This window comes from Myodes glareolus, chromosome 1, assembly GCF_982192425.1.
Source record: "Myodes glareolus chromosome 1, mMyoGla1.1, whole genome shotgun sequence".
Lineage (NCBI taxonomy): Eukaryota > Metazoa > Chordata > Mammalia > Rodentia > Cricetidae > Myodes > Myodes glareolus.
In genome coordinates this window covers 17,314,518-17,341,989 of record NC_142026.1, presented here as the reverse complement: position 1 = coordinate 17,341,989, position 27,472 = coordinate 17,314,518, and the positions used below count along the sequence as shown (strand labels likewise).

At 44.9% G+C, this 27,472-nt stretch overlaps 1 long non-coding RNA gene across 3 annotated transcripts; it reads right to left on the bottom strand.

Annotated features, from left to right (window-relative positions):
- Positions 1 to 835: 835 nt before the first annotated feature.
- Positions 836 to 27,166, bottom strand: LOC125416308 (uncharacterized). 3 transcript variants are annotated; one of them, XR_015737475.1, is made up of 5 exons: positions 26,864 to 27,166; positions 19,081 to 19,170; positions 16,994 to 17,166; positions 16,184 to 16,278; positions 836 to 1,474 (listed from the first exon to the last, which is right to left on the bottom strand). It is a non-coding gene; the product is annotated as an uncharacterized LOC125416308 (long non-coding RNA). The 3 variants fall into 3 exon arrangements; XR_015737474.1 differs by lacking the exon at positions 836 to 1,474 and adding an exon at positions 5,771 to 15,030 and having other exon boundaries at positions 26,864 to 27,165; XR_007236843.3 differs by lacking the exons at positions 836 to 1,474; positions 19,081 to 19,170 and adding an exon at positions 5,771 to 15,030 and having other exon boundaries at positions 26,864 to 27,164.
- Positions 27,167 to 27,472: the final 306 nt, after the last annotated feature.

Here is a 27,472-nt window from a genome sequence, read left to right as displayed (position 1 = left end):
TTCTGGAAATAGCACATCATCTTCCCTCGACCCTACTTCTTCGGTCTCTACTTCCACACTGCTCTCTCCCTGCTATTTTTCATTTTCTGTTTTTTTTCTCCTTGGAACACTCTTTGAGTTGGGGCTTGGGTCTACTTTGCTGTCTTTTTCAAGTTTCGGTAAAAAGTCACAGTGCATGCATGTGTACGTGTACGCGTGTGGGCATGGGTGCACACGCACATTAGACCCGAACTCAACCTTGGGTGTCTGTCGTTCATAGGAGCTGCCCACCTTGTTCTGTGAGATGCAGCCTCTCAAGCTTGGCTGGCTGGTCAGAGTGCCCAATGGATAACCCCGTCTCCAGCTTCCCGGCATGGGATTGCAGCATGCCCAGGTTTAATGGCTACCAGCACTCCTGGGTGGTCCCCGGGAAAACACGGAGAGGGGAAAAGGAGAACCGGAACTACCACCGGAGAGGGAAAAGGAGAGACCACGTGTTCATTCTCTGGGGGGGTAGTTTAAATAGCCTGTGGGAGTGGTCTTGACCTTCCCTGGGAAGGGGTCACCATTTGGAGGGCTTTCTTGGAGGTGGAGTTTGGACTGAGGCCACTCCCAGAGGAGGGAGCTTGAAAGGGAGCTTTCCACCCAGCATTTCTAAATGGATGCTGGAGTGGGGCTGAGGTAAAGCCCCCCAATCAAACATTCCAGACTCATTGAATAAAGGGGTGCCAGGGAGCTGAGGTGATGCTTTTAACCAAACATTCCAAACTCTTTTTGGATAAAGAAGCCCTGTGAGCATGGGGCAATGTGGGAGAGGGGAGAGCTGGGAGTTAGTGAGCTCACGCTTAGTGAGAGGTGTGGCTAGAGCGGCATTTGGTTTATTGTCATCCTGGAGACCCCAGGCAGCTGTTCCTTGAGGGAGATGAGAAGGCAGGTGCTATGGGAGCTCCTTCAGCCAATAGCCTTTAAGATACCAGTCTACTTGGGCACGGTCTCTTGTACTATAAACGCAGTTGTAAAGCCTGTGCTCCCTCTCTTGCTGCTAGACTCTGTTCCTGTTCCTTGTTCATGCAGAGGACTGTGATCTAGTGATCTGTAAGTCTCCCCTAAATAAATAACCCTTTATTATCCATAATTCTATATTAGTGTGGGATTATTTTTGTGACTTCTGCCATCAGGCAGGTGGCTAGGAGAAAAATATATTGTGATTATGGGCCCTATGAATGGGGCTAGCCATGGGAAGGGTCATTAACTGATGGAAAGAATGGGACAGAGAAGTGCCCTGGTTGTACAGGAGAGACTCGGGTGAGTAAGTGAGATATGAGAGCAGATATGCCCTTTAAAACCAGATTTTGGTTGGTGGGTGTCCTTTTGAGCCAGGAGAGTTGGTTCCAATGGTGAAGTCCCAGGAGCTGGTGCAGGTGTTGGCGTTGTCTGGAGGGCCCTTTGTAAGCTGGTCTTGGCCCAAACAGCACAAGTGATCTGTAAAATATGCCTGAAAATAAGCGGAATTAAAATAGGCTCTGGAGACTGTTAGTTTTTACCAGACCAGATTTCTTGATAAAGCAGCAGAACTTTTTAAGAACCTGTAGGTATCTTTAAAACAACTGGAACAGGAACATTTTAGAAGACAATTAGAGGGAATTGGGAACTCTGGATCTCTTTAGGAACCTGTGTCAGCTGACCAACTTAAAAATCCTGCCAAGTCTTAGGGCTCAATGCCTACCACAATGCGTCCACCGTGATAAGACTCTTGAGTCAAAAACAGAGGGGCGTGAGAAATGTGTGGGCAGATTATCTCCATCCCACACATTCTCACCTCAGCAAGGACTGCCTCGCTGTTTGTGGGGTCGGGGGCCTGGCACAGACCCTGATTTCCACAGACACCCCGACAACCTGCGTAAATGTAACGGACCCTGGGCCTAGCGGCATGTACTTGAAAAAGGGGAACTAGCTAAGATGAAGCCGATCTTAGCCTGGCAGAGAGCATGGGCCAGAAGGGCATTTTCCAACAGGTAGCCTTGGGCCAGTGGGGAAAACAGCTCCCTCCACTTTGGACCTCCATATGCTAAGTATTTTCTGACTGACAAACCTCTCTGCAAGCAATAATCCAAATCAAACCAGATCAGACCGAATTAGAAGATATCCAGGTTTAATGGATGCCAGCACTCCCAGGTGGTCCCCGGAAAAACACAGAGAGGGGAAAAGGAGAACAGAAACAATGGTGAGTGAAAAGGGGAGACCACCATGCCTGACTTTTTAAATATGGGTTCTGGGGACAGAACTTGGGTTCTCATAGTTGCCTGGCTAGCACTGTGATAAAGAAACTATCTCCACAACCCTAAAAGTCATCACCTGAATATTTATTTTCATTTTATTTATATACATGTGAGAGTGTATGCCGTGTGAAGGCACCTGGAGACCAGAAGGCAGCATCTGATCCCCTGGAGCTGAAGTTACAGGTGGTCATGAACCATCTGACATGACTTGGGTCCTCTGGAAGCACTCTTAACTGCTATACCATATTTCCAAGCCCAAATTTACCATCACAGTGCTGGTCACCCCCACCCCCACTGGCCTTCTATGGACTGATTCCCTCCTCAGCATTTCTATATTAAGGCCTGATTCCCAAAGTGACGGTCCTTGGACACTGAGACTCTGGAAGAGAGTTAGATGAGACTGGGCATCCTCATGCTGGAATTAGTGTCCTCATCAGAGGAGAGCCCAGAGTCCCCACCACCATTACACTGTGGGAACACAAGGAGCTGGTCAGAAAAAGAGTCTCACTAGAACCGGACCATGCCTCCAGCTCCCCAGCAGGTAGCTTTGCCTGCTGGCCCCTCTACCAAAGTTTTTGTGACAGGGTCTCTCACTGAACCTGAAACTCGCCGATTGGGTGGACGATGCTCCCAGCATTGTCATGAACACATCTGTGAACTCTTAGCTCTTACACTGGTCTGTTTAATCAGTATAAAAACCTTTGCTAGGACTGGAAACCCCAGTGAGTTACATGTGGCCAAGGCTCCGGCGACTGCGTTTTCTGTTGTCTTCTTCCCAGGGCAGAGCCACTCTCTGGATACCTCATTAGGAGCTGGACATCTGTCTCCTCCTAGGTTTGGGGACACCGGCCACATCATCACCACTGCTCAGAGCCCCAGCTCATCCTCAAAATCTCTGCAGCTTTTCCTTGACAGGCCTCCGCCAAGAGCCAGCCTAGAGCCAACATCTGGAGCGTGAACTTTCCCCAAAGTGAGGCAAAGAGATGGTAAAGAACAGGAGATCTGAGGCCCCACTCTTCCCTAAGGAGCAATTGGAAGCTATTGGGGGAGTAAGAGTCATTTTCATCAGCGGTGTGACCTCTGATAAGTTGCCCATGCTCCAGTAAATATCCCCCGCCCACGGGTGAGGTCTTGCTGGAAAGGAGGGAGGTTCTGAGCGATTGGGAGGGAAATTGGGGTGAAGATCATGAAAATACACTATATATATATGTGTGTGTATTATATATATATATATATACATATATATATATGAAATTGTCAAAAAATAAAAACAATTTCAAAAGGTTATTTTTCCCTGGTTTTATGATGTTTGGTATTTATCCACTTTTTAAAATTTATCATTTATTACCATCGCTTTTCTCATACTACATATTAACTCTCCTGCCTAATTTTACACTCAACAATTTTATGATCTTTCTTCCAAAAATATTTTTACTTATGCTTTGACAACTTTGTACACATATTTAATGTGTCTTGATTACATCCACCCCCCCCAACTCTTCTCTCCCACTCTCCCCAGCCTCCCCTAACACCTGCCCCTCCCACATTCATGGCCTCTTTTTCTTCCTTATATAACTCACTGAGTCCAATTAGTACTGCCTGCAATAGCATGGACAACCCACTCGTAGCCATACGCCCGAAGGTAAAGTGGCTTCTTCCTGCACCAACCACCAAGTGCCCAGTTAGGGGTGCAGCCCTATGACACCCTCTCTCATCCGTGCCAGAACTGATGGCTGGCGTTCTCTCGTGCAGACCCCTGCAGCTGCTGTGAGTTCGTGGGTAAGATGGCCATGTCAGGCCCAGAAGATGGCATTTCACAGTGCTCCTCCCTATCCTAGGCTCCCACACTTACTTTTTTCTTTTTTTCATGGCGTTCCCTGAGTCATGTGGAGGTAAGGGGTGGGGGTTGATACAGATGTTCCATTTAGGGCCGAGCTCTCTCTAGTTACTTCTTCTCAGCACTTTGCCCAAGTATGAGTCTATTGTTTGACATCCAGCGCAAAAAGAACTCTCTGACTAAGGCTGAGGGGTAACTAATCTCTAAATATTTAAAGGCAGTTGGACAATGCGTCAGTTTAGCAAAACGATAGTAGCCAGTTTCCCCCACTAGATCCTCGATGTCTTCCCCAGCCATGGGCTCTACCAGGTGAATTCCTGGCTGTGGAGCAGGCCTCAGATCCAACCAGAAAGCAGTTGGTTACCCCCCTAAGAGTCACATCACTACCACCCCACAGACACATCTTTCCCGGAAGGTCAGTTATTGTAGCGTGGATGGTCCATGACTGGATGAGTCCATTGACCTCTTCTCTCCCCACAGCCTGCACTATGAAAGCTAACCAGCAGTGAAAAGCTTCCGGGTCAGTTTCTACTTGATTTCTCTGCCCTGCAACCAAACTATCTTGTATCTTCAACAACAGGAACTTACCATCTAGTGATGGTGGACAACCAAAAGCAATGTCAATAGCCTCTGTTGTCTTAGGGATCCTCTGTGGCCTTTCTGATCAATATCTCATAGGAAGATAGATCATACCTGGCACTGACATTTTCATTTAATAACCAATGTCTTCTAGAAGAAGCATTGTCTACCCATTCAGATAGTTCAACTCCTTTAAAAATTATATATTTAAATTAATTTACAAAATAATGGGTTTCCGTAAAGCTTTTAATACATACTTAACTTAATTATCTTACCCCAAACTCCTGCTAATCTCTGTTTAAAGAGGTCCTTGAGATTGCACAGCATTCAAGTTCCTCAAAACTCTTGTGCTCGTAAGACAGAGGCAGCAGCTGAAGAAATGGTTCCGTGGTTGAGAGCACTTACTGCTCTTGCAGAAGGACCTGAGTGAGGCTTCTCTTCGCAGTAGACAATGATGAACACAGAGAGCCATAACTGGCCAAAGTACGGAGAATAGAGACAGGGGTATGCTCGGTCTTAAATGGGACACCTGTAGCTCATCCCTGACTCCCAAGGCTCAGGGATCATTTCAGAAGAGGGGGGCTAGAAAGAGTATAAGAGCCAGAGGTGTTGGGGATTACAGATAGTGTCCCCCAAGCCCACACAGATGAACTCACACTGATGTGACAGTATACACAAGTGCCGTGTAAGCTCAGTCCTCAATCAAATCCCAGCATGGAGAAGGGACACAAACATGAAGTGTCACCCTTAGCCGAGGAACTATTGGCAATTGGAAGCTGCTGGGAGACAGAGAGTCAGTTTTCTTGAGGAATGTAGTTCCTGTCAGTTGACCACAATGCAGGATGGACATACATCCAAGAACATGCAGGCAGCACAAATTGAACTTGATGGGAGACAATGGATGAAATGAATTAGGTGGATAGGGAAGGGAGGGTACCTCTAAGGGAAACTGAGGAAGAGTGAATATAATCAAAAACATTATACAAATTCTCAAAGAACTAATGAGAAATGATCTAATGTAGTGATCTCTGTATCTAATTGATTATGTGATCTAACTAAATCTGGGATACCAAAACTCATCAAATACAACTGGGCATTGGTGGTGCACGCCTTTAATCCCAGCACTCGTGAGGCAGAGACAGGTGGATCTCTGTGAGTTCGAGGACAGCCTGGTCTACAAGAACTGGTTCCAGGACAGGCTCCAAACCTACAGAGAAACCCTGTCTTGAAAAACCAAAACAAAAAAAGCAAACAACAATAATAAAAATTTTAATCTTTAGGGCTGGAAAACTTCCGTTATGTATGCATGCCACGTTTTCCGTATCTATTCCTCTGCTAGTGGGTTCCATGATTTAGTTACTGTTTCTAGTGCTTCAGCAAACGTTTCTGTGCAAGAGTCTCTGTGATCTGTGGGCACATGTCCTTTAAGTGAATACAAAGAACTTAATTAGGGGTGCTGGAGAGATGGCTCAGCGGTTAAGAGCATTGCCTGCTCTTCCGAAGGTCCTGAGTTCAATTCCCGGCAACCACATGGTGGTTCACAACTATCTGTAATGAGGTCTGGTGCCCTCTTCTGACCTGAAGGCATACACACAGACAGAATATTGTATACATAATAAATAAATAAATGTTTTTTAAAAAAAGAAACTAGGTGGTTTATCATAACAGAGGTTTACTTCCCATGGTTCCAGAGACCCTGACAGACTCAATGTCTTCCTCACAGATGGTCATCTTCCCTCTTATCTTCACATGGAGGCAGGGAAGGTGATTTCTAAGATATCTTTCATATAGGCTCTAGTTTTATTCATGAGGGCCCTACCCTCATGACGTCATGATTTCCCAGAGACACTGCCTCTTTATACAACTGCCTTGGTGGTCAGCATTGTAATGTGTAGACAGCAAGGAGGGACATAAACACTGAATACATTTCAAAGACTTTCTCATGCTAACCACATGGCAACCACCAAAAATCAGGAAATTAATGTTGACGCATTACTTCTCAGAAACTTGCAAAATATCTTCAGATTTTTCCAGTTTCGCCAATTGCCCATTAATGCCCCTTTCCATGTCTGGGGAAACAAGATGAAATCCACATTGCATTTAGTCGTGTGTCTCTCCCCTGTTGATTTTAACCTTACTGTCTGATAACCTGCTCTCGGCTAGCTCTTCAGTTAAAAACATGCTTCTTCCCCCGCTTTGAGACTGCATTCCATTCCTCATAAAATGTTTGAATTAATTTATTTATTTATGTCATTGAATTTATGGATCTGTTTTATACAGCGTGTTATAGTCTGTTACTATCTTTATTTCCATGTTCAGATTGTCCCAGATTTAGCCAATGGGAGCGCCTTCGAGCTAGCTCCTGTGTTCCTTCGATAGAATACATAAAATTCTTTGAATCTTTGAACACTTTTATTCTTACACGGTAAGATATTCTAGGCTTATCTTATAATTTCCCTGTTTCAGATCCGGAACCAGCCATTTCTCTGAAGAAACCTGGCTTCTGCTAGGGAGGGAAAAGAAGAAGAAGGAGGAGGAGGAGGAGGAGGAAGAAGAAGAAGAAGAAGAAGAAGAAGAAGAAGAAGAAGAAGAAGAAGAAGAAGAAGAAGAAGAAGAGAGTTAGAAACAAATATTTGGCTGTTATATGTGTCCATGGCCATAGGAGGGCTGTCACTTTTAGCCCCTTTAAGTGACAAAGCTATGAAATACCAAAATGTCTTCTCTCTCTCTCTCTCTCTCTCTCTCACACACACACACACACACACACACACACACACACACACGTATACACGTACCCCTCTATATCTGCCTGGACACATTGGAAACTTTACATTCTGACTAACCCGCTGGGACTCTATCTCTGGTTATCCCTCTGTTCCTTTTCTCTGCTGTGACTTCTTCGTCCAGCAGTAAGAACCCGGCCCCCATTTCCCTCGGCCTGTTTGCTCACGACATCAATTCCTTCCAACGATTCCTGTCTTGTGTTGTCCCTACCGTCCTTCCTCCCCAGCCTTTCCACTTGGGTTCTGGTGTTGCGGATTCTTTGAAAGTGATGGCAAAGCCTTTTCCAGTTTTTAGTAGACTTAACTCTGAGGAGCCAGAGTGCCAACCACTGGCCATTAGAGCCGCCTGAAACTAGTGGCTTCTGCGTTGGACAAGAAGAAGAGTGAATGTAGACTTATTAAAGAAAGGGGAGAGTGAAGTCCCCAGAGTGGGAAGGGCTATGGCGAAGCGGTATTGGCATGCTGCTCTGTCTTGTTGTCCTTTATGGGTCTTATGATGGGAAGCGGATGGAGACTGAGTAATATCTCCTGGAACTGGACATATTTATTTGTGTGTTTTTGTTTTTTGAGACAGGATTTCTCTGTGTAGCTCTGGCTATCCTGTCTAGATCAGGTTGGCCTTGAATTCAGAGGTATCCCTGCCTCTGCCTCCCTAGTGCTGGGATTAAAGGTGTGTGCTACCACTGACTAGGATAAATGGTGATTTTTTTTTTTTTTAGTTTATTGAGGCTGAGCCAGGAAAGAGTCCATGTGTTCTATGTGTGCACCATAGGCCCAACACAATTACTCCTCCATTCAAGGGAGCAGTCATGTATGTGCACTATGTGGCTAGCTCTTGATCCACCATGATCAACCATGGCCCCTGCCCTTACTTCCTAAAGGACACTCTCCTGTCTCACTGACATCCTGAGCTGGGTCATGCACAATGGGAAAGCTCTCCTGTGCTCTCAAAGAGTTAAATACTTTTTGCCATAGACAGCTCCTTCCTCTGTACATGCTGGTAACCATGTTCCCGGGCCTTGGCATCCTGAACAGTACCATGTCCAGCTGATGCTCTCCACACCCCACACAGATTCCTACACCCTGGCCAGGCTACCTTGCTATGCAGATGCTATCCTTGCCCGCACTCGGGCTCAGACACCATGCACAGCTGTCCACACATTAATTATTATAACCATAGTGAAACTTTGTTAGATTTCTCCATGATAATTAGGACCAAGACAAAAATGCTGCTATCGTTATTTCTAATAAACATTACGCTGAGATCAGAGCTAAAAATAAAAGACATTGAGATGGAATAGAGGAAATAAAATGTGTTTACTATTCAGAGTTTACAGGATTTTGTTTAAGAAAAGTAAAAAAAAAAGATTGCAGAAAAATCAATAACGAATGCAGCAAAATCACTAGATACAAGGTCAATATTTTTTAAATTGTGTTTATAAATATACTACAGTAAAACACTTTAACATTTTAATGATATCATTAGCATCAAAATATGCATTACCAGAGAGGTCTGATACTCAGGAAACTGAGGCAGAAGGCAAGAGAATCAAAAGCTCAAGGCCAACCCCAGTAACTTAGCGGGATTCATTCTTAAGGTTTGTAAACAAAGAAAGGAGCTGCATCAACTGGTGCTGCACCCTAGAGTGCTTCCCTAGCAAGTGTGAGCTACTAGATAAACCTAGATGCTAACTAGAAAACCTGGTGCACCTGGCACATAGATGCACACATGCACACACACACAAGGGAGTGAGGGGGTGATGGTTAACAATCTCAATCATTTAAAATTGTTTGTATATGTTAAATAAATATATTGTTGATTTAAAAAGAAATAAATCTATATATTGCTGCGGGAAGGTTTACAGCTTGTAACTACCCATCTACTGGGGTGTGGCCTTTAAAAACAATCTGTCAGTTATTCTAGGCCTTAGCCAAAGTTGATTGCTTCAACGTTACAAACGTGACTTTGGGTGACTGCCCAGGTAGCCAGTTGTCTCTGTGATTTGTTGCATGTTTTGGAAGTTGTTTGATTGCACTTCCTAATTACTCAGGTAACATTATTTCCCTTCTCAGATCTTCGATGCGGTTGAAGACTAGATAATAGTAGTTACTTTCCTCTCATGACTTGGCTAAGTGATTTATTATACAAGACTTAAGCTAGCTAGAATAGGATATTTGTTCTTATTGTATATAATTTTGTATTAGGTTTAGAACTCTTTTATTTAAACAAAAGGGGGGAGGTGCTGCGGGAAGGTTTACAATTAGGAACTACCTGTCTACTGGGGTGTGGCCTCATAGACTATTTACCCAGATGTGGAAGCCCTCTTCTCTCATCCCCCTGGTTACCACTTGGCTAGTCAGATTGTTTGGATCTCATCTCCATCTGCCATTCAAGCAGAGAATCCTGGTTTTGTAAGTTTTCCCCCTAAATAAATAACGGTCTATCTCTCAATTCTGAGCCAGTGTGAGATTTCTTTTAAGCGCCCGATTTCTCCGTCCATCAATATATAGGGAAATGCTGCCCCCCCCAGCAAAAAAAAATCAAAGTAGTCTAAGTAAAAGGAGGGTGAAGTAAACCACATTAGTAGACAATTAGACGTGAGTGCTAATTTTCCCCAAATTTATCAGTTGATTAAATAATATGCTGAATAAAATCTCAGGGGCTGTTTCAAGAGAGATAGGCTAATTCTAAAATTTCCCTGGAAATCAGAACCAAACTGCAAAGATGACATTGAAGGGCAGGAAGCTGGATTTAGCAATGCATGGCTGCAAGCTCGACTCTAAGGAAGCCAGGCCACGTTACAGAGCTACAGAGCGACCCTGCGCCCACCAAAAATAAAGGGGAGGGAGGGAAGGAGGGCAGGAGGGAAGAGAGAGGAAAGAAGAGAGGGAGGGAGGAAGGGAGGGAGGGAGGGAGGGAGGAGAGAGGGAGGGAGGGAGGAGAGAGGGAGGGAGGGAGGGAGGAGAGAGGGAAAAAGAGAAAAAGAGAGAGGGCGACAGATGGTTAATCTACCAAATATCAAGACTTATTAATCAGTAAAACATTGATATTGTGATATTAGTTCAAGGGACAGTAGTGTAATAGAGAATAGAGAGTCCAGAAATGATCCCCAAATTTGTGGGTGTTTAGTTCATCCCCTGGTATGTGGCAAATATCCCCAGCACTTGGGGGACTGAGGCAGGATGGTGGTAAGTTCAAAGCCAGCTTAGTCTGCATAGTGAGTCCTATCTCAGATGACTCAAGGAGCCAGGGAGATGGCTCAGCTAGTCAAGGCACTTGCTGCCACGCCTGATGACCCGAGTTTTGTCACACAGTGGATAAAGAGAACTCCTACAAGGTGACCTCTGACTTGCAGATGCACAAGCCACAGCATCTCCCCCAGATAAATAAATATATGGAACAAAACCCTTAAAAATAGGCTGTTCCAGTGCTCTGGGGATTAGTGTTTAATTTCGTTTGTTTTCGCAATGAGTGCTGCTGGAGTAATTATAAATTTAATGTCTACCTCATACCACAGGCAAAAATCTATTATAGATGGGTCAGAGAGTAAAACATCCCTCCCAACACTGAATCCAGGGCCTCCCACTTGCTAAGCAATGTGTTCCATCACTGACTTCCACCCTCAAAATAGAGTAAAACTTCTCTAAGGTAACAAAGGAAGATGGATATTCTTATGCCTTGAAAGAGACAAAGACCTCCTGAACAGAATACAAAAATCACTAAGACTATGTGCTTTGTAAGTCGAACTATGCACACTGTAACAACTTCCATTGGTCACAAGTTCCATCTGAGGGCTGGGGATACAGTCAAATGGAAGAGTGTCTGCCTACTCTGTGAGGCCCCAGGTTTAATCCTCAGTACTGGCTGGGGGTGGGGGGATAATCATTCCAGACATCCTATTTTAGAATTATAAAAAGAATGCATAGGATCTGGAGAGACCGCTCAGTCAGGAAAACGCTATACAGCATGGACCTGAGTTCGGATCCCCAGCATCCAAGTAAAGATTGGGTGTGGTGGTGCATCTATAATCCTAGCACTGGGGAGGTGGAGACAGGAGGATCCCTGGAACTTGCTGTTCAACCAATCAGTGAGCTCCAGATTCAATGAATGAGACACAGCCTCAAAAATAAGGTAGTGGGGGGCTGGAGAGATGGCTCAGAGGTTAAGAGCATTGCCTGCTCTTCCAAAGGTCCTGAGTTCAATTCCCAGCAACCACATGGTGGCTCACAACCATCTGGAATGAAGTCTGGTGCTTTCTTCTGGCCTTCAGTCATACACGCAGACAGAATATTATATACATAATAAATAAATATTAAAAAAAGGTAGTGGGCCAGAGATGACTCAGCAGTTTAGAGCACTTGCTCTTGCAGAGGACCCAGGTTCAATTGGTAGCACCCTCATGGTGGCTCAGAACCATCCATAACTCCAGTTCCAGGGGACCCAGTTTCCTCTTCTGAAGAGGAATACACATGGTGCATATACACTCAGGTAAAACATTCATACACATAAAATAAAATAAAACTTAAAAATAGGCTGAGAAACAATAGAACGGTACATCCAGCATCACTTTTGGCCTTCACACACTTGCAAGCATGTGCGCATGGACCTGCATGCATATAAGTGAGCACATATATGTGCATCCACCACCCACACACCAAAAACAAACAAACAAACAAAAATGAAAGAAGAAGAAAGAAAGGAAGCAAGGAAGAAAGAAAGAAGAGAAAAGATAAAAAGAAAAGAAAGAATAATAAATCAGAAAGGGTTGGGCAGCGGTGGCACACACCTTTAATCCCAGCACTCAGGAGGCAGAAGCAGGTGGATTTCTGTAAGGATTTTGTTATTGTTGTTAATTTATTTATTCTTAATTTATATACCTTGATATTTCGCCTGAATTTCTGCGTGAGGATGTCAGATCTTGGAGTTACAGATAGCTGTGAGCTGCCATGTGGGTGCTAGGAATTGAACCCAAATCTTCTGGAAGAGCAGTCAGTGCCCTTAACCGCTGAGCCATCTCTCTAGCCCAATCTCTCTGAGTTTAAGGTCAGCCTGGTCTACAAAGTGTGTTCCAGGACAGTCAGAGCTATATAGTGAGACTTTGTCTCAAAAAATAAGATGAAAAACCCAACCCGACTTTTACAATGAGGTAAAAGACTTGATGAAATTCAGTACTTTTACAAATGAAGACATCTAAATGACCCTCAAGCTTTTGAAAAGGCACTAAGTTTCACTAAGCATTAAGAGAAAAAAATCTAAATTAAAACCACGATGTGGCGCCACTGTTATCCATGAAAATGGCGAGGATAAAAATGGAGTAAGCAGTGCTAGGGAGAGGGTGAGCAGTGAGACTGCGCATGTGCTGCTGGTGAGGGCGTGGCTGGCGCTGTGAAGTCTCTCCACACGCTCTCTAAAGCTACACATGTGCGCAGCCTGTGAGCCGGCAGTCAGACTGCACCTGTGCGGCCGGTGAGGGCGTGACTGGCGCTGCAGACACTCTCGACGGCTCCCTAAAGCTGCACATGCATTTCCGCGCCCAAGTTTATAACCTACAGAAGTGCGTGTTTATTCACAAGACACACGTCACAATGCACTTAGCTAGAAGCACTAAGTATCTCCCCATGAAAAATTATACTGATGCCAATTATCCTAGTGATCTATTGCTGCATAAGATAAAAATGAGTCCCAACAGAGAGCTATATAGCCCTTGCTTTGTTTTGGATTTTTTTCTGTGTTGAATAATATTCCATGTTAAAAAGGTAGTGTTTTGTGCTCATCTGACCCTCCCTTGATGAACATTTACTTTCCAGTATTTTACTATGATGAACAATGGTGAGATGCATAGCAGTCATTCCACACAAGTGCACACACTACAGATGATGTCTAGAAGTGGAATTGCTGGCTCACAGTGATAGGCAATGTGTCTTCTGTAGAGGTTGTATCAATCTGTATTCCATTCCCTAATGTGCTTCATTCTTCTCTGATACTTTAAACAGACCAGAAAAACTGTGGGGGGGTCTTGGTGGTTTCTGCATCAGGAAGCAAAGAGGAAGGTCTGGAGAGACTGCTCAGTGGTTAAGAGCACATAACATTGTTGCAGAGGACCCGTGTCAGGCAGCTGGCAACGGCCTGTAACTCCAGCTCCAAGGAATCTGATGTCCTCTTCTGGCCTCTAGTGACACCACACTCAAACGCACAACCCTTCCTCACACACATGTCAATAAAAACTTACAAAAATAAACATATGTTATATATGTTTATATATAAACATACACATACGTATTTTTGAGAAAGGGTCTGGTCTCATGTAGCTCTGACTATCCTGGAACTCACTAGGTAGACCAGACTGGCCTTGAACTCACAGAGATCCTCCTGCCTCTCAGGGATTAAAGGCGTGCACTGTCCAACAGTTTTATGAACTTAAAAGAATAAAGGCAAACAGATCAGTCGTCTATTAACTGATCATAAGAATTGGTTCCAGCATGAGCCTTTTGCTAGTCCTGAATCCCTGCAGAACCCTACCTGACCCTTACTGTTGTCAGAGGCCGCTGTCTGTACAGCCTTGGTTTCAGAACTTAATTACCTCTGCAACTGGTTGTCCTGTCTGTAGACAATTCCTCTCTGAGCGTCTTCTCTCCCCATCCCCACCTGCCGTCTCCTAGCCCTTCCCGGGACTCAAATGAAATGTCCCCTTCCCCATTTCACAGTACCATGACACTCCCATGGAGAATTCTCAATCGTAGCTCCAGTTGCTAGGAACATAATCGCTCACTGTGTCGGTTAAACTTCATTGTCGGCTTGATGGGCTATGACACAAAGAGGCACACCTCTGTGCCAGCCTGTGAAGGTGTTTCCAAAAATAACTAACCGAGTGAGAAAGACCCTCCCTCACAGTGGGCGACACTTCCCAAGGGGTGGCCGTGGCCCTTGGATAGAATGAGGTCTGAAGAGAAAGCGGTGTCACCTGCAGACCTTGGCTTCTTGCTGTTGTGTCTGCTGCCCCCCGCCACCGTACTCTGCTGAAGTCATTGTCCAGCTTCTCACGAAGCCCAGTAACAAGCAGGGATCCTCCAGGCCTTCGGCATCAAATTGGGACTGCTGTGTCTTCTGGCTCGCGGACTAGGCAGATAGCCCTTCCCAGGCTCTCCAGGGTGTAGAAGGCTAACTTTGGACTACTCAGTCCTATCCTGAAAACCATTCCAAGAAAGTGCACTTTTTTCATGTATATCCATTCTGTCTGTTCTGTTCCCCTGGAGAACCCTGCCTCATCCACCCACACGCTTCTTCTCCCACAGTGAACTTCAGGATAGATGCCTCCTCCTCTTTGGGCCATTGCCTCTGCACACTGTGCCTGGCACATCACCTTCACAGGAAGCTTGCTGAAGGGTGTGGGAAGAGCGCAGTTGTGTAGTGCCTGCTGGGAAACTCGGCTCCCTTCTCCCTTTCCCAGAAGGCCAAAAATATGACACTTTCGGATGTTGACTCCTTTCCATATTTGTGGGATTTCTTCTCCCAGAATCTTCTCTGGTAAAAGCGATGTCCTCAGTGCTTACAACGGTGCCTGGGAGGTGTTCCCTAAACACACGCCAAAATAAGGGAGTGTCTGACCAAAAGGTCTTCTACAACAGAGCTGCAAATTACTTCTGCCTGCTAGATGTGGTCAGAGGATAGCATGTCTTTCTAAAAGCCTCAAGCTTCGGGCTCTCAAATGACAATTCTATGTATTTTATTTACTTCTGGGCGGGGTGGGAGTGGGCAGATCTGGGCTTGTCCACGAAGGATCGCCTAAATTAGGTTAATCCAGAAAGGAAAACCTACCCTAAATGTGAGCTGTACCGACCGTGGGCTGGAGTCCCGGACAGAACAGAAAGCGATACATAGGAAGCCGAGCAGCAGCATTCGCTGCCCTCTGTCTGCTTCCTGGCTGTGAAGGTTGCAACGCCATCAGCTTGCTGTCCACACTCCTGCCCCTGTGACTACAGCGCCATGACGATCGTGACGGACTGTACCCTCTAGCTGTGAGCCAAACAAGCCCCTTCTCCGTGAAGCTGCTTTTGTCACACGCTTTTCACATCAGGGAGAAATTTAGCAATGCAGAGGCTGAGGCAGAGCAAGATTGGCGAGTTCGAGTTAGGGCGAGTCAGTGCTACACAGTGAGATGATCGTCAAAGGCAGAAAACAAGCACCCCTCCCCCCAAGTTATACTAATAAGGCAACAACGGAAGAAAAGAGAAGGAAAAGGTGGACAGAGACCAAACAGAACACTAGAAATACAGCACAATGATGATCAGACTACCATATTTGCAAAGTCACATTAAATGTAATTAACTCATTAAATAGTAGAGATTATCAGTTTGCATTCAAGACACAACTATATGTTTTCTAAAAGAAACATGTTTGACACGTAAAGAAACGGGCCCAGTAAGATCACTCAGTGGTTACAGACATTTGCCATTAAGCCTGATGACCTGAGTTCAATCCCCAGGACCCACATGGTGAAAAGAGAGACCAGGCGCCCCAAAAGGTTGTTCTTTGGCACAAGCACATGTACACAACACACACACACACACACACACACACACACACACACACACACACACACACACGTAATTTAAGGAGAAGAAATTTGATAAGAAAAGACAAAAGAAACAATTTGAAAGTAAAAGGATGCCATGCTAAAATGAAAAGGAAACGTGTTTATATAAAATATCAGACAAAACAGACTCACTGCGGGCCAGGGGGCGGGTGGCAAGAACAGCACAGGTCATTGTAGGGTCCACCAAATGGACCTGACGGCACAACTGTATGTGCATCCAACACCGGCTGTAAAACACATGATCCCAAAAGTGACAGAACTGCCATGAAAAATAGACACATCCCTATCCAGATACCGCAACAGGCGGGAAACCACAGAGCTACAGGAGATACCACCAGCTGACTTGACCTCACGGACATTTACAGAACCCACAAAAACTGCAGCATCCATGTTCTTCCTGAGAGCACACGGACTCATTACCAAAGCAGGCCATGTTTTGAGCATAAAACAATCTAAATTATTGCTAAAAATATCCAAGTCATACAATGCATAGTCCCTAATCACACTGAAATCACATTAGACACCATTAGCAAAAAGTTCTCTAGAAAACTCCCAAATATTTGCAAGTTAATTAGCAATAGTGTATTTATAAATAGCTAGTGAGTGAAACAAAAACTTGAAAGAGAAATTAGAAAGTATTCTGAATTGGGTGAAAATGGAAACATGAACGAGGCATTTGGCACACAGCACAGCCACGGCACTCGTGGGGCATATGAGGCAGGAGGATTGTGAGTATAAAGCCAGCCAGGGCTATAAAGTGAGACACTATCTCAAAATAAGCAAATAAAGAAATAAATAAAATATAAAAGAAAACATGACTCATTCACATATGTGAGTCATTGCTAGATGCACGGTACAGAGCCAATTTTTGCTGTCGTTGCTCATTTGTTTGTCTGTTTTTGAGATAGGGTTTCATGTAGCCCAGGCTATCCTTTAACTTACTATGTAGCCAAGGATAACTCTGAACATCATATCCCGTTGCTTTTGTTTCCTGAGTGCTGGTATAGGTTTGTGCCACCACAGCTGGTTTTTGAACGGTGCCGGGAATTGATACCAGAGCTTCGTGAATGCTAGGCAATCACTCTACTGAGCCAGCGACATCTCGGCTCCAGCACCTGTAAAATTTTAAAAGGTGTCAAATCAATACTAGCTTCCAGCAGAAGATAAGAAACCAAGTAAAACTGGAAAGAAAAGAAAACTAAATGAGGAATAGAAGGAAAAATCAATAAGCTTTAAACATAGAAATGTGACAGTTATGTTGACACTGGCTTTTAATCCCAGTACTCGGGAGGTTGAGGTAGGTGGACCTTTGTGAACTCAAGGTCAGCATGGTCTATATAGTGAGTTCCAGGACAGCCAGAGCTACATATCAACACCCTGTCTTGAAAATAAATAAAAGTAATAATAATAATAATAATAATAAAAATAGAAAAGCTCAAACTTCAATATAGATGCAACAGACTTAAAACAGATTCAAGCAATTCTAAATTCAATAGGGAAAAAATTAAAATAATAGTTAAAAATCAATGAACTGAAAGTTGTTTCTTTTTCTTTTGAGAAATGTCAGCAAACTGGTAAGCTTTTAGCAAAATATCCTGGTTTGCTGTCTATTCCTGCGATAAAGCACTATGGCCAGAAGTAACTCGGGAAGGAAAGACTGATTGATTTACAAGTCTGGATTCCAGGGCATCGGGAAGGGAAGTTAAGGCAGGAACTGAAGCGGAGACCCTGGAGGAGTTCTGCTTGCTGACTTGCTCCCCGTGACTTGTTTAGTTTGCTTTTCTATGCTCCCCAGAATCACCTGCCCAGGGGTGACGCCATCCACAATGACTAGGCCTTCCCATATCAATCAATCCCATAATAGAACACTCCTAATGAGTACAAAGTTTCTGGTGGTAACAGCATTCTCAAATTGTAGCAATGGCTGCAAAATTGAATGCTCTAAATTGAACTGCATGTATACTTTAAATAAATTTTATAGTATGGGAATTATATATATGTCAATAAAGTTGTTATTTAAATAGCAGTAAATTCCAAACTTAAAAAATAAAAAGCTGTATGATGGTGGTGCATGCCTTTAATCCCAGCACTCGGAGGCAGAGGAGAGGTAGACAGATCTGTGTGAGTTTGAGGCCGGCCTGGTCTACAGAGTGAGTTCAGGACAGTCAGACACACACAGAAAAACCCTATCTCGAAAAACCAAAAAAAAAAAAGTTCCAAAATGATAAGGATTTTGAATTTTGCCTATTTTTTCTTTCTTACTTCACATGTATTTATTCGTGTGTGTGTGTGTGTGTGTGTGTGTGTGTGTGAGAGAGAGAGACAGAGACAGAGAGACAGAGAGACAGAGACAGAGAGAGAGACAGAGAGACAGAGAAAGAATCAATTCCCACCATGTGGGTCCTGGGGACCTGTCAACAGTTATCAGGCTTGGTGGCAAATGTCCTCACCCCAAATCTTACCCGTCCTGACTGCTCTATACCAGTCTGTGGTTGTAACTCCAACACCGAATCAAGGTCTGGTAAATAGTGGTGAGTACAAACAAAATAGCGATTGAAGGAACGCGTGCAAAAGCCCCGCGTCAGGAAAGAGCCTGCTTCTTCAGTTCAGCAGAGAAAAGAAAGCGCAGCGTGTGGACTGGGATGACTCTGGGAGTCTGCACCCAATTGTTTGAGTCTCCAGAGAAAACAGCGCGGAGCCACAGAAGGGCTTTAAGGGAAGGTGGATCGGATTTGCATTTGAAAAGAACACTGACAGCAGGAGAAAGAGGCAAAGACTGGGGCTTAAAAAGTTGGACTCCGCCACAAAGAAAAGTTAGTGACCTCGGGGAAAAATCAGTCCAGGTGGAGCGTGAGACTGACGACTGGAGGGGGGTGGGAGGCAAGTGTCACCCACAAAACTACACTACTCTCAGCAAGGCCTCTCCTTCCGCCCTATGTCTCCAGGGAAACAGCCCCAAAATATACTTGGCTTAAAAAGTAACAAAGACATGTTCCTATGAATATTCACGCACAGCCGGCTCTGCTCACCGGTCCATTCAGAGTCTGTTCAAGAACTGCTCGCCCCGACAGTGGAGGATTCATGACTGCCGTTCTCAGCTCCCACCAGATGCCTTCTTCCTGCAGTAGAGGAGGCAGGAGGACAAAGAGAGGCCGCGAGAGACCTAAACGCCGCTTGTTCCAGGCCTTACCCTGCCTCCCTTTGGAACCATTTAACCTAGAACCCAACATGGCGACCAGCAGACAGCGGGAAGTTCTAGAATAACGTGCTTGCCACTGGTGCGACTAAATGTTTGAACTAAGAACTGAAAAGACTGGCTTCTAGCTGAGGTAAATTTTCCGGCCACAGGCAAAACCACAAGCAAGCAATGTAACTTCACTGGGCGTCCATTGTCTCAAGAACGAGGAGACGGGTGCCTGCCCTGGCCTAGGAGAGATGCCAGGAGACGGCAGTTATACAAGGAGAGATCTAGGTTTTCTGAGATCAGAACTCAGAATTTCAATAAACCCCAAAGAAAAGGAATATGACTGGGCAGTAGTGGCATACACCTGTAGCCCCAGTTCTCTGGAAGCAGAGGCAGGAGGATCTCTGAGTTCGAGGCCAGCCTGGTCTACATGGCAAGTATTAGGACAGCCAGGGCTACACAGAGAAACCGTCTTGGGAAAATAAGAAAAAAAAAAGACTATAAACACAAATACAAAAGCAGATATAAATGTGAACGTTTACTTATAATGGGAGAAAAACTACATCCAAATCCCAAAACCTGAAAGTTAATATATACCAAAAATTCACACAATCTTTGTTTAAAACAGGATCTGGCTATGCCACTCAGGCTAGCCTCTGACTCCCAGGCTCAAGTCAGTGAGCCTACTGACGTAGCCTTTCAAGCACCCGGGACAATTGCACCCCACTGTACTGGCTAAGCTATGCATTATTCAATGGATTCTTTTTAATATTTATTAGTGTGTGTGTGTGTGTGTGTGTGTGTGTGTGTGTGTGTGTCCGTGGGAGTGTGTGCAGACACCCATGGAAGCCAGAAGAGGGCACTGGATTCCCTGAAGCTGGAAGTTGCAAGCAGACGTGAGTTGCCCAGTGTGGATGCTGGGAACCAAACTCGGGTTCTTTAGAAGAGCAAGAAGAGCTCTTAATCTTCGAGTCATCTTTCTAGGTCCCATCTTTAATGACTCTTTAACAACCACAATTTTACATTATTTCCTATGGAGAAAATAGAAAGCTCATTCAATCTTTCCTCTTACATGATTGATCAAAATGTGTTATTGATGCAGTGCAATATCTGATGCAGTGCAATATCCCCTTATCCTCAGCAGATATTCATATATATATATATATATACAAATACATATATATATTGATATACATGATATATATTGTTGTAAGAGGAGGACCAGGCTACATCCCGCCTGGCTCCCAGCCGCCCGGCTAGCTCAGTCGGTAGAGCATGAGACTCTTAATCTCAGGGTCGTGGGTCCATGCCCTACTTTGGGCGCCAGATAAAGTGTGAAACAATCCCACACCAGCTTGGATTTAAAGGGTTATTTATTTGAGGGGAAAAAACTTACAGAACACCATCATACATGACAGTCAGGAAAGGAGTCTAGTCTCTGGAGCAAGAGAGCGAGCAGAGGGCTGCCGCTGCTTTATAAAGAGAAAGAGACCACAACTCAGTGGGCTGGTATCTCAACGGCTATTGGCTGAAAGAGCGGAAGGAGCTCCCACAGCAATATATCACATAATATATAATATAGTATATATCACATGATATATATAACTTCTTTATTGACTCTTTGGGAGTTTCACATCATGGACCCCAATTTATTTTGCCTCCTGATCCCCATCTTCCCCCTCATTCCTGCCACACACCCCATAAGGAAACAAATCAGAACAAGCAAGCGAACAAAAACAAAATACAAAACAAAACAAAAACAAAACACAGAACAACAACAAAATCTCTTTGCTTTTCCTTCCTTCCTGCTTCCCTAACACCTCTTGGTTAGTCCTGGTGGCAGTGGAGGCTTCAGTGTGCCATAGAACATGCTTCTTTTCCTATTAGTTTTTCTCAAATGTCTACTGCAATGAGTCTCTGGTCTGGTTCAAGGCCCCCGGTTTCTGGTCCACCATCATCACTGGGTCCTCACCCAGAACCCAATGGGTTATCCTGTAGCTATCACAAGTCGTGGAGATCTTGCGGTTATCGCCCCAGGAGATATTCTGCAACCCCAATAGTTCCTGAAACTGCACATAATGCCAATCCTGTGTATGTATGCTATGCTTTTCCTATATATAAATATCTTTATAAGTACTATTTTTTAAATCAATCACAATGAGGCAGATTATAGAGGACACTGGGGTAGCAGCTAAGCAGTTAGGGCCCTGGTGAGACAATGTTAAATTGCTGCTAAAAACGTTGGCAATGAGCTTTTATTACAAGCATTCTATTTTTCCTTTTAAAAAGCTAAGATGGAAGTTGGGACAATACGAGGCTCTAGTTGATAGTTTTATGCCTTTTCCTGGTGTTTCAGCTCTCTTGGGCGAAGGACTGCTGTCCAAGCCACCAGGCAGACTGTCTTCACGCCAACACTAGCAACGTTGAACACTCCACTGGTACCTTGAGGAAGCTGCATGGCAATCAGTGCTGCTTGCTGTAGGTAAACAGCTTCAGCTCTAGAAGACACTATCCTGCTTGTGACTGCCTCAGCTTGCAGCAGACTTTTTACAATCCCAAGCCTTGCTAAACTCTGAGTGACTCTACAGCCATTTCTACTCAGGCCAGGAGAGAGCATTTGCCCTGGGGGTCTAACGAAAGAATGACAGCTGGTACAAGTGCGTACAGAAGGGATTTCCTTTGGAAATCATGAGCCACACTAAATCCCCCTCCTCTGTTTCTATTAGATAGCAGCCACAATGAGAAGGAAAGTAACTGCCAGGCCTCTAGCTGCATAAGCAGGCCCTTAGGCTAACTCTGTGAGTAACTAGGTAGACATCTCCCTGCGCTGCCCCCCTACACCATGCCGAAACATGAGGCCCACTAGAAGGCTTCTCTTTGGTGTCCTTTCCTTGCCTATCTTTGATCTCTATAGTTAATAAAAGAAGCTGAGCTTGTACCACGGAGAGGACAACAGAAGTGGCAGCGGAGAGGTGTTAGTGGCCACAGCAGCAACAGCGGCAGGGGCTGTGGGAAGGTAGCCGAAGAGTTCTAGATCGTGATCGGGCCAGAAATTGTGGGAAACAGGTGTTGGAGAGGTGTGAAGGGCTGAAAAGAACTTAAGGACAAGAAGTTACAGGCCCTGGTCACCAGGGAGCTGCCAAGTTCTAAGGATCAAGGGTCTCCAACACCCCAGTTCCAAAGATGCAACACTTGTTGCTGTAGGGAGTAAGGGTGGCAGCGTCTGAGGCTTGTACAAGAACAGCAGCCACTGCCTTCGACTGCTGGCTGCTCCCGACCGCTGACTCCCATTGCTACCGACGTTAACAGTTTACAATGGCTGCCAAATGTCAGGGCTTAAAAGCCAGAACATTAAGCCTTCAAGATGTGCATGGCTGGAGCCGTACATTTCTGAATTCTAATTCTGTAGCATAGAGCCTCTAGCTCTCAGGGCTTAGAGCTTTTTGGAGTCCAGCCCCTGGACCTTGAGTGCTTAAAGACCAGGGATTGTCAGCACCGGAATAATGTTTACCTACCAGCCCACAAGTTATTCGTGTGTTTCTTTTCTCCTCCTCTTCTTCTAAGGCAGGTTTCATGTAGCCCATGGTGGCCTTAAATTCACTATGTATCCGGCCTTTAACTTCCTGCTTCCATCTCCCAAGTACTGGACTTATAAAAATGCACCACCACGCATTTCTTGCTTTTTTTTTCAAATATTTATTTATTATCTATACTATATTCTGTCTGTGTGTATGCCTGCAGGCCAGAAGAGGGCACCAGACCTCATTACAGATGGTTGTGAGCCACCATGTGGTTGCCAGGAATTGAACTCAGGACCTTTGGAAGAGCAGGCAATGCTCTTAACCGCTGAGCCATCTCTCCAGCCCCCACCACCACCACCACCACCACCACGCATTTCTAACTATAATGTCTATCTCAGTAGAGTGAAAGGACCAACAGTTGGGAACCTCCTTCAGCCAATAGCCTTTGAGAGGCTGGGCCAGGTTGAGGCGTGGCTTTGGGTACCAAAAGGCCATTCGTCCCTCTTCCCATGCGCCACACCTAGATGTTGGACCCCCGTCCCTGTAGTGAGGAGCTGTAGGCAGGCCTGCTTTTCGTCCTGCCCGGCTCCCGCACAGCTAGCTTAGCCCTGGAAATAACAACACACAAATTGTATTCATTTAAACACTGCCTGGCCCATTATCTCTAGAGAGTTAGTTACTGGCTAACTCTCACATCTTGATTAACCCATCTCTAACAATCTGTATAGCACCACGAGGTGGTGGCTTACCGGAAAAGATTCAGCATGTCTGACCTGGTGGCTGGCTCCATGGCGTCTGCCTCACTGCCCTCTTCCCAGCATTCTGTTCTGTTTACTCCGCCTACCTAATTTTCTGTCCTAACAAAGGGCCAAGGCAGTCCCTGTATTGACCAATGAAAATAACACAATAGACAGATAACCCTCCTCCATCACGTCCCTGTTCCGCGAGTTTCCTTTTTTAATAGATAAAAACCTTAGTATACTCTATTTGGAGTTAGCTTGGGGTTATCTGACTTGCGTTCCCCTCCTCCCCAATTTGATGTGTTCTGCATCAACAAGATACAAACAATTTATAATACAACTAATAAAAGTTATGTATAACTATAGGTTTCCCTCTGGTGAGATACTGGCATGAACATCATGGAATAACCAACTACTGTTTGGTTGAATTTGAGGCTCCTTTCACAAGGGGAAGATTTATGCTTGGTACTACAAATCTAGTTCAACCTATGGCTACGGAGTCATAGACCCAAGGAGGAAACCTACTGCTGTTGTTCTGTGAAGTAGACATGCTGTCAAACTACCTTCTAAATATTTGTCTACAGCCATACGTCTTAGTTAAAGTTATCATTTTTGTGATAAAACACCATGACCAAAGCATGGGGAGGACAGGGTTTATCAGGCTCACACTTCCCCATCATTGTTCATCACTGTCGGAAGTCAGGACAAGGCGGGAACCTAGAGGCAGGAGCTGATGCAGAGGCCTTGGAGGGGTGCTGCTTACAGGCTTGTTCCCTATGACTTGCTAAGTCTGCTTTATTATAGAACGCAGGACCACCAGCTAGGATGTGTGTCCTCCCACAATGGATGGGCCCTCCCCCATCAGTCAGTAATTAAGAAAATGCCTTGGGCTGGAGAGATGGGTTGGAGGTTAAAAGCACTGGCTGTTCTTCCACAGGTCCTGAGTTCAATCCCCAGCAACCACATGGTGGTTCACAACCATCTGTAATGAGACCTGGCACTGTCTCCTGGAAAGTGTATATATAATAAATAAATAAATAAATAAGTTAAAAAAAGAAAATGCCTTACAGGTTTGCCTGTAGCCTGATCTTCGGGAGGCTGTTTCTCCTTTCTGATAGCTCTAGCTTGTGTCAGGTTGATTCAAAGCTGTCAAGCACATCATAGGTTAGTACTGCTTACAGCCTTGGTCACAAAGCTTCTTTCTACATCGTGCAGTTAATGCCGAGATTCGTAACTGGTCAAATAGCTGAGACTAAGATTAGGCTGTGGTCAGTCCTAAAGGAGACCTCTACATACACCCCACCTCCACCTGCAAAGGCTTAGAGCACACTACAGAGGAGGGGGATGGGGGGAATGTCGCACCCAAAGCATGGAGGAGTGCTGTGATGAACCAGCCTGCCTCCATCTTAGACCTGAAAGCCACCTCACAGTAAAGACAAGCTGAACCTATTCCTGCTTATGACTAAATCTGTTTCTCAAGGATTGGGCTATGTCCCACCTGTAACCTTAACAACAAATGGTTCTGTACTGCCTATTCCAGGAAATGGCAATCAAGTCTTTGTTTCAAAAACTTGTTATGACCACCTTGCAACCATGCCTTTGTTTCGAGGTTTCTATGTCTACCTTGTTATGTTCTGCTCCTGTAACCCCGCCTGTTTGCTTGCCAAATCTCTCATTTGGAAACCCCCTTACCCCTGAGCCCCTTATCTTTGGGGCTAGAGAGACAGCTCCGTAGTTAAGAACGCTCGCTGCTCTTCCAGAGGACCCAGGTTCAATTCCCACATGGCAGATCACAGCTACCTGTAACTTCAGTTCTAGGGGAGCCAACACCCTCATACAAACATATATGCAGACAAAACACCAATGCATGTGAAAAAATAAATAAATAAAAAATTTAAAAACAACCCCCCAAAAAATTCCTTATCTTCCCCATGTTCAATGCTGACTCCATGAAAGCCACCTTAGAGGAAGGCAGCCTAAGTATACAAAAAAAAAAAAAGTCCAAGTATACAATTTTTTTTTTTTTAAAAAAAAAAAAGCTTGCTTTAATTAACTCAGTCAATATGATTCGGGTTGGTGGTCTTTCTCCCTGCATCTTTGGGATTAATAGTAGTCACTGGTAAGCTGACCACGAACCAGTACAAAGCCCATACCATGCACATAAAGGTCACCCTAATTAAGCTTATTAGGTTATTTTTTCTTTAATATATAAAAGTGTGAGAGAAATTTGTGGCAAGTTTCAGGAGGGAGATAAGAGGGAAATGGGGTGTGTGCGATAAAAATACATTATATACAAGAGTTTTAGCATTTTTATTGGTGTGATTGAAAACAAAACAAAACAAAAAAGACAAAAGCATCTTGGGGAAGAAAGGGTTTATTTCATCTTACAGCTTGTAGCCCAGTGGCTGTCAGCCTGTGGGGTCATGACACCCTTGGGTCAAACAACCCTTTCAACAAAGTTTGCATATCAGATGTCCTGCATAGCAGGCATTTACATTAATGATTCATAACAGTAGCAAAATCAGTTATGGAGTAGCAACAAAAATAATTCCATGGTTGGGAGTCACCACAGCATGAGAAACTGTATTAAAGGGTCGCAGCATTAGGAAGACTGAGAACCACTGGTGTCATCCATTGTCAGGGAAAATGGAGGAGGTAGGAACTGAAGCAGAGGCCATGGAGGGGTGCTGCTTTGATTTGTTCTGTGGCTGCTCAGCCCTTCTTACAGCACATAGGGCCACCAAGCCCACAATGAGCTGGGCCCTCTCACATCAATCAACAATCAAGAAAATGCACCATAGGCCAATCTGGCAGAGGCATTTTCTCAATTGAGGTTCCCGCCTCCAAAATTATTCTAGCTTGTGTCAAGTTAACATAAAAACCAGCCAGTACATGTATAAGGCTGTCAAAGAATTTTTTAAAATTTTAAAACAATAAATTATTTCAGCAATTTCCTAAATTTTGGACCACAACTCCTATGATAACCAAAACACTAAAGAAAAGATGGGGATTTACAAACATGCTAGCTTGGATTATTATTTCAGGATAGTCGTTGATTTGGGGAAAATCTTTTTCAGGCTTCTTGTCTCTAAGAGTTATGATATCAAGAAATTCATATTATTTTGTGTAGTAACTAATCTTTTATATTATGCAATTCTTCTGATGCCAGGCGTCCTGGGTCCAAATGACCTCAGGCATATTCAAATCGGGTTTATAATTCCGAGCAGAGTGGATTAGAGGCTGTCCCTCCGGAAATGCATACTAGCTACGTAAATACACCTCACTAAACTCCTCCGAAACGCCCATAGAACACTCCAAGGTCCCCGGATCCCGAATTCAGCGGTCACAATAGCTCTGAACTACTTACATTTTACTGTCTACAAATAAGACCGTTTGAGCGTAGTTAAGGCTCCTTCCACGATCCCTGAAGCCTGGGTGACACAGAGGGTGCAGAAGGCCACTCACCTGCCCTCTCCCCCACTCCTCCACCCAGGCTCTACACAAGGCAAAAGGCGCGGGTGGGAGGCCCACGGGAGCTGCAGGAGCCCAACCCCACGCCGCGGTCTTCGCTGGCCCACCTCCACTCGAGCAAGCGACCCAGACCTACGGCCAGATCCCGCCAGCTTTCAAGAGCGAGCTCCGCAGGGCCCACCTCCCACTTCCGCACCGGGAACCGGGGCTCTCGCTAGATCTCGCGAGAGCGAGTCTACTCGCCCGCCGGAGTCAACCCGAGTCACCGCCCAGCCGTGCTGCTTGGGCTGGATCCTGGGGTCGTAGCTTCTACCCGGGCCGTTTTTTATTAGCACGAGCAAGGTTACTAAAGCCGTTGGTCTAGTTCAGAGAACAACTTGCCCCAAAGAATCGCATTCGGAGGCGAGGGACGAGGTGTTGACCTGAAAACTCAGGTTACTGTTGCGCTTTAAGTGCATCACACTGGTAGTAGCCCCTAGAGAAATACATTATGTATTTTATTTAC